The sequence below is a fragment of the Schistocerca nitens genome, chromosome 3, assembly GCF_023898315.1.
Source record: "Schistocerca nitens isolate TAMUIC-IGC-003100 chromosome 3, iqSchNite1.1, whole genome shotgun sequence".
Taxonomy (NCBI): Eukaryota; Metazoa; Arthropoda; class Insecta; order Orthoptera; family Acrididae; genus Schistocerca; species Schistocerca nitens.
The window spans coordinates 481,110,539-481,122,631 of NC_064616.1; positions in this window are offsets into that span (position 1 = coordinate 481,110,539).

Genomic DNA, 12,093 nt, shown 5'->3' on the forward strand with positions numbered 1-12,093 from the left:
TATGCTGCTGAAGGAAGCCATAGATTGCGTTCGTCGATGTCAAGTGTGCTGGCGTTATCGCAGTACGGACGTAGCTCAGTTGGAGGAAAAAGTGGCGGAAGTAAACGAAGGGCGGTGGGATGTCCGAAAGCGGGATAGATGTTGAGAGTGTGTGTGGAGCAAGGGCCTCCAGCAATAGGCTGGAAAGGCATGTAGGAAAAAATTGGACATTTTTGGTAAGGTCTTATGGGACCAAACTGCTGAGGTCATCGGTCCCTAAGTTCAGAAATGCTAGTGTTCACAACTATAGCGGTCTGTGGAGCTTCAGTTTGGTGTTTACATCGTAAAATAGAAGCAAAGGAAAGATACAGTATATGTCGAGATACATTGCAATTTAACTCATCGTATCGTTTCTTTTGTAAATCATTATTCGAGCACGTGGAAACGGCAGAAATATAAGAACTCCACGTCCATAAAATCACTACAATGACGAGCGTTTCACATCTGTTTGAATGGCTGAGTGGAAGTCTGCCTTCGGCAGTGGTGAGCCGAACGCTCCTTGTTTGCGTCTCGCCTATTGTGCTGATTGTGAGCGACCGTGCGTTTGCATACTTGCTCGTAGCGACTTGTCTCAGAGTACGGCTTCATCGACCATCACGGCGTTATCTTGCCGCCAAGCCACAACTGAATTAACTTTTCCTTTGGATAACAAACGATCGGCGGCGTATGAATTATTTTTAATGGCTCTGAGCACTATGGGACTTAACATCTGAGGTCATCAGTCCCCTAGAACTTAGAACTACTTAAATCTAACTAACCTAAGGATATCACATACATCCATGCCCGAGGCAGGATTCGAACCTGCGACAGTAGCGGTCGCGCGGATCCAGACTGGAGCGCCTAGAACCGCTCGGCCACACCGGCCGGCGACGTATGAATTAGAACGGTTTATACGGGATTAAATGCGTCTCCGGCCGCGAGATGTTATCAGAATTCGTTTTTCGATCCTCATCTCTAGCGCGTACATAAACCTGGCGAATGACGAGCTGTGCGCCGACATTGTGCGGCGCCATGCTGACGATCTCAAGTTCCGATACTCTAATGGACATATAGGAGCTGTCGTGGTTGATCTCGCTGAGTTTCGCCTCTGAATGCTGATGGTTTTCGAACTCCCGTTTGAGGTACCGTCGCACATTGTGGTGGTGGCCTTTAAACCTTAAGGCAACGTAATCAGTCACGTTGCTGAAACGTGGAAGACGTTCGAAACCTACAGTGTCCTCAACGGTGCCCGTTATATAAAATCTGAACTGCAGAAACACGTGCCTTCTTACGTGGTTACTGCCGGCTGCAGCTGTCGTCATGTGCGATAGCCAGCTGCCCACTTGTTCAGGTTATGGCCAGGACGTAGACTGGTTCAGAAGCCGATCGGAGCCGTCACTCTTCCTGCGGCGCGCACTGTGTTTCATCTATCTTAACGCGTCCGCGGCGGTGCTGCCTGCTGCACCCCCTCTGAATCAATCAGTGGCAGCGTGGAGTCCCCTCGACGACGCGATGGTCGTTAGCCTGTCTCTCCTACACTGCTGCCGGAGGTAGTACAAACGAACGATGACCGTCAGAAAGTACAAACTGTCTGTCTTGACCCCACGGTTCTTGATCGTGGAGCTGTACCGACGTCCGCTTTTCTGTCACATGTCACATGTCGGGCGCCCGCCATCCGACACCGAACAGCATGTTAGGAAGCACCGGTCGCCGAGGAAACGGAAGAGACAACGCCGAACTCCTTATGATGACTGCCTCCATCGGATGTGTGCACAAGGTGACTACCCTGCTATCGACGATGCGCTGACATCCGACGCCCTGGCACCTGACGACGCGACGTCCTTCCCCGTCTCCATCTCGAATCAGCATCCACCTCCGGACACCGACCCTCCCCCATCTTCGTCTGGAGCGGTTGCCTCACTTTCTGTGTCTGATGCTACCTCTGCTCGCAACTCCGATAGTGCTGCCCTGAGTCGCCGTGGTGAGACGTCTGTCTCCTGGGCGGACGACGTCGATGCTGAGGATGGACATTCTGAAGGTATACAGAGCGATGGACCTTTCTTAGTGGGGTCGGCTCCCTCTTTGTGAAAGTGATGTGCTCCTCTATGGGGGTCCTAACCGGGAGTTCCCTGTGCTTCTCCATGTTTGAATCGCGCATCCGCCTGGCAATGGCAGCTTTCCAGACCGTGTAAACTGAACCCGATACACCTTACCTCAACTGATTTCTGGCAGCTCATCGAGTCCATGTGGACAGCTCTTCGTCAACGCCGTGATGCTTATCAGTCTTGCCATCACCTTGAAGGACCTATGGTCAGGGCATGCACACACAAGGGATTGCAGGAGCGTCCCTCTATGTATCATGTGGTGGTGGAACGTTGCCACCATCAGAGGACTTTGATTAGTGTTCTTACGACGGATGACGGGCGGTTTTTTCATACCCAATGGGATATAGGGCTTGCCATCTTTGGACATTATGTTATACTGTACTTTGAACAACGTTACCACATTGCCAACATTAAGCGGTCTCCAGACTCTCCTCTGGCTCGGTTCCTAGGGATGCAACGATGGAAGTGTTTGCTGACATCACCGAGGATGAAGTCCATGGTGCTATCCAGATGGGTTCAACGAATAGATTGCATCGCTCTCACTGCGTCTCACTGGAGTTTTATCGGACATTTCGTCCCCTACTGGCGGCAGTGTGGATGGAAATTGTCGGGACTTTATGTCACCTCTCGTGCCGATCCCAGACGGTTGCCTCAACGGTTTCCTCATTCCCATCCGCAAGCTTCGGGGTACATGACGGTAAGTCATTACCGCCCGTTGACGTTTGCTCAACAGCTACACAAATATATTTACCTGGCTGTTGGCTGGGCGGCTCAAATGTGTCGCTCGATACGTGGTTTCCCCTGATGAAACTTCTTTAGGAGCTGCCAGTAACATCCTCACTGGACTCTGTTGCTATCGGGACATAATCACTCTGGCTCATGCTTCTCGCATGCCTGGAGTTTTGGCAGCTCTTGACTTCAGCCAGGCGTTCGATCGAGTCGATCACGACTTCCTGGAAGGGGTGCTTCGCAATATGGAACATCATGATACTACCGTCGACGTCATAGTGTGTCTCTTTCGTACCGTGTCACTCCTCCCATCTCGATCCGTCGATCGGAGCGTCAAGGCTGTCCACTTTCTGCACTGTTGTATGCATTCGCCATGGAACCGTTGCTCTGCGACCTCCATGGGCGCTCTTTGGGATGTCTCTCGGCGGCCATGTATTCTACTGCGCTGCTTACGTAGACGACCTCTTCGTCGTGCTTTAAGTGCGGGGCTTCCTGTGGACAGCGCTGCTCTTTTGCCTGTAGCTGGTACTATCCAACTACGAGCTGAGCTCTTAGATCACCGCTTACGGTCACACGATCTTCTACAACAGACACAATATGTAAATGTATATTTGGTGTCATGCATATCCCACATGGCACAAACCCTTCCTATTACGCCATCCATGGCCCGCCACATGCTAGCGGCATTTGATTCATATGATAAGCACAGCTTGCTGTTCAAGATATGGTACGAGACCCTCACCTTTGCGCGCTGCAGGGGCGGTTAAGGTCTGCAACATGTGCCTGACAGAGCGACAGCTCTTTTCATCGGCTCTCACATGGGTTGTGGCCCCGTTGTTCTACGTGCCCGCGGGGTAGCCGCGCTGTCTGAGGCGTCTTGTCACGGTCCTTGAGGCTCCCGCCGTCGGAGGTTCGAATCCTCCCTCGGGCATGGGTGTGTGTTGTAATTCGTGTAAGTTAGTTTAAGTTAGATTAAGTAGTGTGTAAGTTTAGGGACCAATGACCTCAGCAGTTTGGTCAAATAAGACCTTACCACGAATGTCCAATTTTTTCCTCCGTGCCTTTCCAGCCTGTTGCTGGAGGATTAGATTAGATTAGATTAGATTAATTACTCATTCCGCAGACCCATAAAAGAGGGAATCCTCCTGGGTGAGGCCCTTGCTCCACACTCACTCAGCACCTATCCCGCTTTCGGACGCCACTTTTTCCTCCAAGTGAATTACGTCCGTACTGCGATAACGTCAGCGCACTTGATATCGACGAAGGCGATCTATGGCTTCCTTCAGCAGCATAGGTCACCGAATTTGGTTGAGGGGAAGCATCCCCACGTCGATTGGTGTGCCGCTTGGCTATCGGTGTGCGCTCCTTACCTTGACACTGACGTCCGGCCTGCACGGTACCTTATTGTCAATGGGAAGCAAGTATGCAAGGTGCCGGGGCTAGCAGTGTATTTAACACTAAATTCTTCTAGAATCTACATATGTAAATGATGCTCTAAGCCCCTCCCCTATTCTAACTCCGACTTTTGCTGTTGCACATGGATTAAAAAGAAACGCGATCTGACTGTAATCGACCCTGCAAGTAGAGTAGAAAAGAGTTTGGCACGTGCAATAATTTCATTTGATAAATAAGTTAAATAAAGGAAAGTTTCATAAACGTAGTGAGAAATGATAGGGTTGCTCTACCGATTAACAGAATGAAAGTTCTGTCCAAAATAACCATATGATTTATTATAACTCAAAATAATAAACAAAAACACATGGAACATTTAAAATACATCACATTGGCTCAAATTGGATATTCAAATAAATGCTGTGAAGGTGAAGTTGTCCCTGAACTAGATTGTGACATATATGGTATGTGGAGCCAATTCCTTGCAACTCAAGTCTTAAGAGAGACACACAGCCAACCCAACATTAATTGCTGCTACAGTAGTGAGAATTCAGACAATGAACACCCAAGACAGAACAAAGTTAGAAAAAGATGAACAGGCGCGCTCTGCTTAGCTCTGATTATCACCTAGGAAAATCCCTATCTGCCGGTGCTGCGGACATACATCACCAAACTGTCTTCTTAACTGCAAGAACACGATCTGGCGCACCGGAGGCGATGGCTGGTTGCTTCGACGTCCCGTCGTGGTGATGATAATGTCGCGAGTGTAGCCCAAAACTAATTATCCTGGTCTGGTTGTTCCAGACTAAAGACTTCCTAGCAATACAAATGCGCCTCTGAGGGAGACGAAGAAGGCTCACCACACAATCACTGATGGTACAGTGATTGATTTTAACAAGCGAAGTCACACTGTAACTCCGATACAGTCAACTTTAGCCAAAACTGCTCAAGACAGACATCATAGGCCGCTTGTACGCAGAACGCTCAATTGCCATCGGTACTCGGAAAGTTACGTTGAAGTCAAAACTTCAGCAACTTCGTCAAACAGTTACAATTAAAATAAAAGTATGTTAGACAGCCAACGGAAGGCAGGCTGTCCAGAGCAGCGAGAGCTCAGTCTTGTAACCTACCCCGACCGAAAGGCAAGAGCCGACTCTTCTAGAGCACCCATACAGGCCGAACACAGAACATTCCCGCCCCCACGACAGTGGCCGTGGTTAAACGTTCCAATCAGCAATTCGAAAACCGGCGGAAAATTCCACTCTATTGCCGGAGCACTACCATTCCACCAATGGAGATTCTTGGCGTCAATTTCTGCGCTGATTTTGCTACGTCACGGAGCTATGCCCTGAGCAAGCCAATCACAGTTACTATACGGCAGAAAACGCGGGAATTTGCGCGCCAAGGCTGCTTGGGAACACAGGTCATTCCCACGCCTCGCTGGTAGCCCGCCAGAAAGTGTTTTCGCTAAGTTTCTGCGAAGTAACGGAACCACTAGCCCAGCCGCTACTTCAGGCCCCTGCGGGTGTGTCTTTTGACAATGTCGGCGTCTGGAAAGCATTCACTCGACTCCCTCACACCCGTCAGCTTACCCTTTCAAGATCAGCAGTGCCCGCCTGTCACCGGACCACCTGGGTGACGAGAGACGCGTGTGAAGGAATAGCAACTTTTCACCACATGCAATTAGAGAGGAAAATCGTAAGATAGAAATATAAGAGGGGGCTCATGCCACCTCTCAAGTACACCATTGCCTTCACGGAATTCACTTCGCAGACACCCTGTTGTGCGTCGCCTACAATGTTTTGGACACGAACGAGCATCGCCTGGTGTGCTGATCGGCAAGAGTAGTCTGGTTATTGGTGCGACTGATGCTGGCTTCAATTATCCTTACATCTCCTCATCAGGTACCTACTGCACTGATCCTCTTTCCGAACGCGGCATATTTTTCACAAGTGAAGACGAACCATGTGAAGTGGATCTGTGGACATGCGGTTCACTACTTGTTTGCTGACGGCGAGAAAAATGTCCTTGATTTTTGGCACTTCCTTAATGAACACTATTGTGCAGTTGTTTGCAATTCCAAACACAGACAACTTTTCTTCCATTACCTTATTTCCTTTGTACCGTCTTTCTTAACCCCCTACCCACCCACCCACAACTGGTGTATACCTGCTATGAGATGTTGATCCCCGCCTCTTCCACACTTACAACCGATATATTCTCTAGTCATCGGAATATGCTTCTCTGAAAAACTATATGTCTATTGCCTCAATGAGTCTGACGTCTTGCCGCGCCCTCCTCCTCGCGACGTCGGTATCCTGCTTAATTAAGTAAAAGGGAAATAAATAAATATACCATTGATCTTCATTGTACCTCTACTACATGTTCACTATGCTTTCCTTGGTTCCTGGAGGGTGCGAACGGTATATTGTGGCCAAGCCTCAGGTTGCGACCCTTGCCCAATTCCCCCCCCCCCCCTCCTTTTGGGCGCCAAGAAGGTTCCTATTGGAAGAAAGTGTATAGGCTAAATGTAAATGTCGTGTGACTAGGGCCTCCCGTCGAGTAGACCGTTCGCTGGGTAGCACATCTTTCGATTTGACGCCACTTCGGCGACTTGCGCATCGATAGGGATGAAATGATGATGATTAGGACAACACAACACCCAGTCCCTGAGCGGAGAAAATCTCCGACCAAGCCGGGAATCGAATCCGGGCCCTTAGTATTAACATTCTGTCGCGCTGATGCTTTACAAACGTAAAGGATGAGCGTTCGGATCAAACTGGAGCCAACGTCACTTTTATTTTATTTAGACCTTAATTCGCTATAAATTGTGCACCTGTCGACTTTTCTAGATTTCAGATTCTTTCAAAAGATTCCATTTTATTGTAGTCTAATCTTTAAACAAACAGACAAATGGTCATAATAAACAACTGAAAATGGATGTATTTATTTGTAATTACTTCGACAGCCACCTGGTATCTCTCTAGTTTTTAGCTTAGAGAAACGTATCAGCTGATTTGCATACGTCATAGGTCCTCTTCATAATAGCTGATGAGAATGTTCGAGAGCTAATAATTGCTCTTCTTGAAAAAGGTGTAAGTGCATCTGAGGCAGGAGGGCGTTTGGGTGTTGATACTTCCACAGAAAGAAGATGTATTAGATGATTTAGAGATAATAGTGAGGTAGCGAGACGTCCAATACCTAGACGACCACGACTCTCTAGACGGAGACAAGATGAAGAATTTTCTTTTGATCCATTATGGACAGGGGACATCGGCTGGTTAATAATTATCAGTATCAATGAAATTCTCCAACAGCCGTGTAACCGAGATGTTATTTTATTTTATTTTGAAGGCTACCAGTTTCGGCACTGGACTACGCCATCTTCAGGCCCCATACATATCTCTCCAAACAAAGGATAGTGTCATATAGTGCCATAAATCGCTGGATGTCGTGAATTCAATCGTTCCACTAGTGCTGCATGGGAAAACTTGATAGCAACTCAACATGAGGAATTGGTCAGGGTGGCACAGAATGTTCCTTTTTCCATCATCCAGGAATTATGGAGAGCTTGAAATTTCCGGGGCTTGTCGAGAACTGCTCTCAGAGGATTGAAGGGCGATGGAATCAGGTCCAGTCGTGCTCTTATCAAGGAACCATTGTCTGGCAAACAAGCCGTGGATAGACTAGCAATTCTGAGTACCTGGGAACATGTCCATTGGAAGAAAGTCATTTTCCCTGACGAGTGCACAGTTGAGTCGACGAGCAGAGGTTCTGTGCTTGTTTACCACACAAATGGGCAACGACCTGACGCGGGCTTCGTGGGCACATGCTCTACAAGCGGACTCATAAGGTTGAAATGTAGGGGATGGATGTCTTACATGCATGCAGGAACTTTATAGCGTATCCAAGGCGAGTTCAATTCAGCATGATAGGAGCATTTCCTGGAGCTCGATTTTGGTACCCCGAAGGATGTCTCACTTATCAACATGATAATCATCCATCACACACTAGTATTAGAATACAGAGATGGTTTCAAACGAGGGAGAATACTATTCAGTGCCTTCCATGGCCTCCATGGCACGTTTTACATACACGCATACACACGCATGCACACGTACACACTAAAGATAATATTACAATACTATGGTGGTTTTATTTGTTGCAGGGACAATCATTCAAAGTAAATGGAAGAGCTTAAGGGCCAGTTATACCAGAGAGTTATTAAGGCAAAAGACCGAAGAGAGTGGTTCTGCAGCAACTGGTAGGAAGAAGTACATCTACTTCGATCAGCTGCGATTCTTAACAACTGACTGCAAGAGCTCTACCTCCAGTATTGAGAATGATGATGATAGTGACAGATATGAGTTTGATGGAGGAGAAAATTTAGACCAGGGGGCACGTGAAAAAACTGCTGTGCGACCGCAAAAAAGGCCACGTGAAAAGAAGAGTCTTGAAGAAGAAGATGACATGCTGTATAACATTCTGAAGGAAAAGTACTCCACAAAACGCAATTCAACACAACAAGCAGACGAAGATAGCTTGTTCATGCAGCCTTTAGTGCCTGAATTTAAAAAAATCCCAGTCATGCAAGACTGAAAGTGAAATCTGATTTGATGAATGTGATTATTAATGCCCAAAAATATTACTGCGCTTCCTCTTCGTCCCAAATAGGATTTGTACCTGTACCAAATTAAGCTACTGGGGGTCCATATCACGACCGTGCACATCGTGGAACAGTTCATGGTTACGCTGGGGGGAAGTGCAGGTTCTCCGATCAGTTACCATCTGCGTGCTCGCCAACGGCCTCTGAGTACAGTGACGAATCCTTAATACACTTTTCAACAGCGCAGAAAGAGCAACAATGAAAGTAGACTACCCGTGGAAGTTTTACAGTAATTTTTAATGTGTACTAATACGAGCTCAAATCTGTGAAATATGCTTTCAATAAAATAACTTAATATTACAGTACCTACCCTAATATGAGAGCAAGTTTTTCCTCTGCTGGGATAGCCTTCCGTAGTATAGTGTCCATTTCTGTGATTTCTTCTTTCACTTCTCCTAGCAGTTCATCAAATGAAGTTTTCGAGCTTCAAAAATACTGAAGAAACTTCTTCTCATCTTGTCTCAGATCGACATAAAGAGTATAAAACAATCCTTTCTCCAACTGATCACGTAGCAGTGTACGTAGCAGCGGATGTACTTGTAATGAACGTATTGTCTTCATTCTCCTCCTCATGCTGCTTAGAAGTGCTAACAAAAGTTCCTCCACTCTCGAGCCTATTTCACTAACTAATCAGTTGGCAATACCTGCGGTGTCGGACTCCAGTGATCCAGGAGTGTTCACCACAATTACCGGTGACTGTCACTAGCGACCGTCACCAGTGACCCAGTGTGAAACGGGCCTTAGCTGAAAACTATAAAGAGACGCTCGAAGTAATTACAAATAAATACATCCATTTTCATCATCTTTTCTATGACGATTTGTCTGTTTGCTTAGAGATTAGACTAGTATAAAATGGAATCTTTTGAAAGAATGTGGAACCTAGAAAAGCCTACAAGTGCACAATTTATAGCGAATTAAGGTTTAAAATATTACCTACATAGGTCTAAATTAAAAAGTGACAGTTGACGTCAGTTAGATCCAAACGCTCGTCTTTCACCTTCGCAGACCGTCTGCCAATTTCTTTTTTTTTTCTTAATTTTATTTTGTTCGGCATTGTTCGTTGTGCGTTTTTCGGATCAGAAGTCCCCTGAGACCCATTGAACTCCATCGTTGATCCATTCACTCAGTTTTTTTTATTACAGATGGCAGCTAACCCTCTGACTGAACACGCTAAACTACCGTGCCGGCAACCACTCAGCCATTGTAACAGATGTAAAATGCTCCTCGTTGTAGTAATTCTACCGACGTGGAGTTCTAACATTCCAACCGCTTCAACTAGCTGGAATAATGATTTTCAAAGGAAATGATACGATGAGTTAAACTACAATGAGTTTCGATATATACCGTGTCCTAACTGTTACATTGCTTCTATTTGACGATGTAACCACCAAGCTAAAGCTCCACAACCCACTAGAGTTGAGAACAGTCACTTCTGAACTTGGATATGCGCAGTGCTCTGTTCTTGGACTCTTAAATTATTCGACCAGAGCAATCTGTTTGCCTCTCATTGTACATTACATTTCGTTAGCGCCTTACGTCGCCAGTAGGGCTGGTAACGTGCTTTGCAAATAATTTCCACACTCGATTTCCATTTGCATGTGTTATCACCATGGAACCACTAATTATGACTTATAAGCGCATGCTGTTCAGCAAGTATCTCCATGCGTTAATACTATTATTATTACTCTTTTTATTATTATAATCGCTGGAAATGTGGGAACATCACGTCCATTACCGTTAGGGAAACAGCATAATTGGAAAACGATCATTTCACAATTAGCAGTGTCGGGATGAATCATGCAGAACAAAACCTGTAAGAGAGATAATGCGCGTTAGGTGATACAGCCAGCCGCGGCTAATTACTTGTTTAAATGAATTCCGTTGTCTGGAGCTTCGCCTTTTTCAGCCAGGTTCTCTCCTTCTACCATCGCGTGACAGAGGTCGTCCACGGACTCGCCGTACTGCAGCTACTGAGGAAGCTATTCTGGAGGTCATACAACAAGTACCTAAGCGAAGTACATGTAGCGCAGCAAGGCAACTGTGTGTCCTGCAATGCACGGTCGTTAACGTGCTGCACGAGCGTGGGCTATCATTGTTCTTTGATGCCACACCTGCATCCTGCAGACTGCCGCCTGCGGATGGTTCCAACAACAACAGGAGGCCAATGACGACTTTATACACACTGTGACTTGGTCGGACGAAGCTGCGTTCAACCGTGAGGGGGTCTTCAATGTGCACAATGTTCACCAATGCTAACCAACACGTTACCAGCGACCATGGTTATCATCTTCGCTTTGGCATCAACGTCTGGGCCGGAATATTGAGAGACTGGAGTCTGAGTCCCTACTTGTTGCTTGACCGCTTGACTGCACGAAGGTATCTTGCATTCCACTCCAAGTATTTGCCTGACACACTAGAAGATGTTCCACTTCATGTTCGGGAGAGGTTATGGTTCCAACATGATGGAGCACCTCCACACTTTGAAATTACTGTGCAACAGTATTTAGATAGAACATTTCCAGAGAATTGCCTCGGACGAGGGAGGGGGGGGGGGGGGGGTCCAGTTGTATGGCCTCCGCGTTCACCTGACCTAAATCCCCTGGATTTCTTCCTGCGGTGACACTTGAAGGAGCACATGTTTTCTACTCCGCCGACACATGTAGACGAACTGCGCTTGATCATGCTGCTCTTGTACCTGCGGATACTGCCATGTTGCGAAGAGTTCAGAGCTGTATGACTCATCGGGTTGCACAGTGTTTGGACATACAGCGGCGTCACTTTGAGCATCTGCTCTGACGATTACGTATTCTTCTGTAAAGGTCTTGAGTCATTAATATGGAAATTATTATTGCCATTGGCTGCTGATGTGTTACATCTGAAAGGATGAACTGTGCAATCATCTGTAGGGACTCTAAATTGAAAGTGTTTTTGTAGTTATTTTGTCCTGTGACACGTCATTTGTTTCAACTGTCTCTATCTGACTTGCGGGCCAGGTTTTTGTTATGTTCACCATCAAGAAACACGATACTATGTAAATGTCGGATACGTGTGGCTTAAGAAACTATGTATACTACGAGTGCATACAGTATTACACTGAAGAAAGAAACTGGTACACCTACCTATATCGTGCAGGGCCCCGGCGAGCACGCAGAAGTGCCGCAGCAGGACGTGGTATCGACTCGA